The sequence below is a fragment of the Sinocyclocheilus anshuiensis genome, unplaced genomic scaffold (genome assembly GCF_001515605.1).
Source record: "Sinocyclocheilus anshuiensis isolate Anshui unplaced genomic scaffold, SAMN03320099.WGS_v1.1 scaffold50, whole genome shotgun sequence".
NCBI lineage: Eukaryota > Metazoa > Chordata > Actinopteri > Cypriniformes > Cyprinidae > Sinocyclocheilus > Sinocyclocheilus anshuiensis.
In genome coordinates, this window is record NW_015542382.1 from 2,706,176 (window position 1) to 2,711,818 (window position 5,643).

Genomic DNA, 5,643 nt, shown 5'->3' on the forward strand with positions numbered 1-5,643 from the left:
TCATTCATGAGATTGTACAATGCATTATAAGGTGCATTAAGGCACAATTAATGCATTAAAACTACTTTTATAATGCATTTTACATAAAGGCTTTACATAAAGAGTTACCATTTCTTTTTCCTTAGTATTTTAGTCTTGAGAAAAATGTTAGCTCCAGGAAAAGGTTCATTTTTGCATACAAGGTACTCTTAAAAGTTTGAATGACATTGCATTAAGTAAAATTGTATTTAATTGTGTTTAAAGAAAATTTTGCATAATTTATGTATTTAGCATATTAGCAGATACTAAGAGAAAGGAAATCTATAAAATGTATGTAAATCTAAGGGAAAGGCAATATCAATATTACAAACACTTTTTTTTTTTTAAGCAAAATATTTCACTAAACAGGTTTTTCATACATATCAAAAATGTGTGTGTGTGTGTGTGTGTGTAATTGTATGTATAGGCTGATACTATCAGAAACAGAAACATCACTATATGACTATATACAACACATTAAAGATATCAAGGTATTAAACATACATTAATTTGGAGATTCAATATGAAAATGTTTCTGATTGCAAATTTTAATGTTAGGCAATATAAATTATTAATTTCTTATTAAAATTTAGTTTTTTTTATATAACATTATATTATAGTAACATTCTGTTTGTACATACAATTTTTGGACAATTTTTTCCATCCATGTTCTTTTTAGAGTCACTGTATTTGCAACAATTCTTTTTGTATATAGATAGTAAAGGGTGCCACCTTTTTTTTTAATTTATATATATATATATATACAAAAAAATGAAACATGAAATTAACTTAATTCAAAGGAAAAGTAAGCCTTTCTTGTTTTTTTCTGACTCCTTTGGCAGATATTTGTTCTTGTTTTAAGCATAAACTCACTTCATTTTGATCAATTTCTCTCTTTTTTTTTAATTTATATATATATATATATATACAAAAAAATGAAACATGAGCAGCATAAAGTGTTCCAGTCCCCTTACTATTGTACTGCCGTGTACAGTATGTCAACATTTATTTCATGCTAATTATCTTTTGAGACCAAAAAGAAGGTCACAAACCGTTCGCCAACATGTGGTCTCCCATGCTGGGAAAATTATCCATCTGTCAAAGCGTCCGTGTGTTTCTTCATAGAGGTTTGCTGGTTGCACCGATGAGACTGGCGATATCTCTATTGTGTGCCTTATCTGTTCTTAGTTTGCCATGGCATTTGAAACTGGAGTGAGTGTCACGCTGGGTCGCTCCCTCTTGCATTGCCACAGAGACGAGCATTGAAGCAGACAGAGACAGGTTCCCTCGAAAGACACAACCCCTGTCACTCAAACTGTGTGTGTGATAAGTGGTTGATTTGAACAGGCTTGCTACGTTAGGGTATTTTTAACTAGTGCAGCTCGAAGAGTGAGAATAGGATTTTGGTAAAATAAAGATTTATGCAGTGACTAGAAAGTCTGCCCGTTTGCTTTTGGATCTCACTTATCTTTCTAGATAATAGTGGGTAGAGGCTTTTGCTGTATTTGATTCCTCTTAGGCTTACAGAAAATGGCCTACAACTAGATAACAGTACTTGTGATTATATTAGCAGCCATAAATCCTCCACACTCAACCTCTTTTTTCAATCTCTATCGCTCCCAACATACACACAAAGTAATGTTAGATATCACTAGTCCACAATCACATTAGCTCTCATAAGCTCGGCTAGCCAATCGTGGCGGTTCACCATGTTCCAAAAGAGGTTTGAAGGGGTGTTAGAGGCACCCTAAAAAGATTACAGAGCCCCAGAAGGAATTTTCTTCATCCTTCATTTTTCTGCCTTCCTGTCGTTCCTTTTGATCTGTTTACCATTTCCTTCACTCTCTCTGCTGCAGGGCTTTATTGTCTGACTGTACCGAATCACACTCCGTCCGATTCAAAGATTATATCCAATGAAATGACGTTGGAGGTTTCTAAAGGAATCTGTAGCACATCCGTAATGTTATCGTATGTCTTTCAAAACAGCCGAAAGTTTGAATCAATGTGTTTCTCATGATCTTCGAAATGTGGAGGCTTGAAATTGATTTTTTTTGGTATTCGAGTCAGCCCCCGCTTGTTGGATATTTTGTAGTGTAACAACAAAACCATCTTTCTCCATTGGCTGTTTAAAAAATATATAAACATTAAACAACTGTTTTCAACAAAAAATTGTTCTTGAGCAGCAAATCAGCATATTAGTATTATTTCTGAAGGATCATGTAACACTGAATACTGGAGTAATGAAGCTGAAAATTCAGCTTTGCATCACAGGAATAAATTACAATTTAAAATATATTCAAATAGAAAGCCGTTCTTTTAAATTGTAATAATATTTCACAATATTACTGTTTTATTGTATTTTTAATATTACTGTTTTACTGTATTTTGGTGAAGCGCCTTCTTTCAAAAACAGTATATACATATATATATATATATATAAAATTAAGAGCCATTCAAAAGGAAAAAAAAGAAAAAATTTATATACACACAAGCATATTATTTTAGAGGGATGAATGAAGAGATGGATCTGTACATTTCTCTTCTAATGCCAGTGGATATTCAGCATTTCAAATGCATTGCAGAAGTGAACGTGCACTGACTTTTTTTTTTTTTTTGGTCACTACATAACTCAAACGCAAGTATGGGGTTTTTATGATAACAACACAGTATGATTGAGTTTGTCCACACAAATTAATGGATCCAGAGAGTGAATGAATACTACTGTGAAAATGAGCCATTACACTGCAAATCTCTCCATTATTCCAGCTCATTCTTTAAATCTTTTGTTCAGATTTATTAATGGACAGACTGTCTTTGTGTGAGGATTTTATGCCGGGAATAGTTTGGGAAGCTTAAAGGAATCAGCAGTTGATGCAGATTAAAATAATGAAATTAAAGACTCTTGCAGCGATTAGTGAGGGTATTCTTACAAAGGAATGAAATGCTTCATTTTAGCAATTAGGTATGAGAGGTGTGCTATATTTTGAATATAGTGATGGCTAGAGAGCGTTGTTAGGCATGACCGGACTGTGTTCACGAAACAGTGTTGCTGTGGGTCTTGACAAGGACTTAAAAGGTAATAATTCATCCTTCCAGAAATTAAGGCTGTAAAAAGGTCAGAGTAGAATGTCTTAAATTGAATTTTGCATGCACTCAGTATTTTTGTTTTCCAATACAATTATCTAAACATACAAAGATAATGATGTTTATTTGAAATAAAACTGTAAAATTGAACAAGATGAGGTGAGTTTATGTTTAAAATAAGAACAAATATCTGCCAATCGGTTGTATTTTTCTGATTTCATGCTGGGCAGATACTTGTTCTAGTTTTGATCATAAATACTTCACTTTGTTCAGTTTCACTAAAAACAAGACTTCTACAATTTTGCTTCTAGTTTAAATGTATCTTGATTTAAGAATCTTTAGACATTTACACTAAAACAAGACCAACCTTTTTTCAGTGTGATTTGAGAATACAGTAAAAGTTATTTCCATATTCTAATGTTTGGGAACAGAACTATTCAAGCCTTAAGCTAATATTTTCTTTATTTATATTTACATATAAAGTTAATTAAAAATGAATAGAGATCAGTTTTAAGTATTTTCAAACTTTGAAGTCTTGCTAATACAAATCGTCTGTTCCCTAGAGATTTATGTTAAGAGAATATATTAATTCCTTTTCATTTATTCCTCACATTTTGTACTTGTCCAAAAAATGTCTTTAAAAAGTCTGAAATATACCTTCATAAAACCTGCAGAAACCCTGCAATACTTGCTTTTATATAGCGGCTAATGCTTAATAAACTTGTTTATACATAAATCCTCATAACTAAACCATGTTTATGCTAATTTTGCAAACATCATAATAGCTTTAGTTTGAGCTGCAGTGCATCGATATGCAGGTGCTAAGCTTTACAATTTTGTATACACCTAACATTGGTCTCCTCAATATCTGCTTACGTCCAGTCATTGTGCTTTTCACAACATTTCAGAACATGAAGTTCTGTTGAGTTGCCATCTTCAGCTCTCTGTCTCAGCTATAAATGAACTCAATCCTGACAGTGTCCGTCTCATACTGCGTTTTGGCTCTTAATAAGTTCGTCAGATTGATTGGCCAAGGAGTGAGCTCAGATGGTGTTTGTATTAAAGGGGTCATATGATGCGATTTAAATTTTTCCTTTCTCTTTGGAGTGTTACAAGCTCTTGGTGCATAAAGAAGATCTGTAAAGTTGCAAAGACTAAAGTCTCAGATCCAAAGAGATATTCTTTATAAAAGTTAAGAGTCAACTATGCCTACCTAAAACAGCTCATTCTAACACGCCCCCACATGTCTACGTCACGATGTGGGAAGATTTGCATAACACCGCCCAAATGTTCACGCAAAGAAAGAAGGCGTAACTTTTATTCTCGCTGTAGTATTGTTGCTGCCGCCGCTATGTCGTGAAGACCCTGTGTTTCGTTGTGAAAGTGAAACCACTTTGTTTGGTCTTCCAAAAGAGGACGATATCCACTTCGTCATGCCTAGAGCTGATCCGTGCTGGTCGCTGAGGAAATACTTCAACTTCGCACTGTGGATCGCCGGATCGGCTTTCACCATGGACGAAGCGGAGTCCAACCCGGGGCCGTCACATGTGGTTGCCGCAAACCTGCCGGCCGCTCCTTCGTCAAATCCGCCAGCCGTTCCTCACTCAAGCCGCCGTGTGTTTCGTTGTGAAAGCGAAACTACTTTGTTTGGCCTTCCAAAAGAGGACACGACTAGAAATAAAATACAATAAAAAGGTCTTGTTTTAGCAGCTCCAACTCTTAAGGTGGACACAAAAAACAATTTACAAAGAAAGAAAAAAACAAATTATTTTGCAATATCACACAGAGAACACTAAAATGCATGGCAGCATTTAAAAAACGTATATTTTATTATAATACTACTCCACTAGTTGACTGTATGTATGTAGGTCACTTGCTACTATTGGTATGTACTATATATTTCTTTATTTGTGGGGAATGTTTGATTATTGTATGTTTGTTTCAGAGTGATACTGTTTAAAGGGAGTGTGTTTAGGGACATCAGTGTTTTGTAAGGTGTGTGTGTGTGTGTGTGTGTGTGCGCGTGCGTGCGTGCGTGCGTGTGCGTGAGTGTGTGTGTGAGTGTTAAATACAAAAGAGGGCATTAAGAATGATTGGTGACTGTCCTTTAGCATGCAGCACTGTACTGTATGTTCTCTTTTGGGGACGGATCAGGGCTGCTGTTGGATGTATCACAATTTTCAAAATGTCTTGTAATAATTGACATTGGGGGTTTTAAAATAAAAGTTTTATGAATATTCCATTTTTGGATAATTACGTAAAAAAATTTGCATATAAGCTGCCATGGCAACAGCTGGGACACTTTTAAGATATGCTTGGGTTGTATATGTGCTAGAGAAGCTCTCTATTCTAGAACAAATAAGCTTTAGTGTATTATTAAAGGCTCATCTTACTCAACCCAGTAAATTCATACATAAAATGTTGCCTGTACTCACCTGAAATACTTGATTCTCATCGGGCTCTGAAATACATTCATATTATTGTATTTGCCATTGTCTGGTATTGCTACAGTGGCTTGCGAAAGTATTCATACCCCTTCAT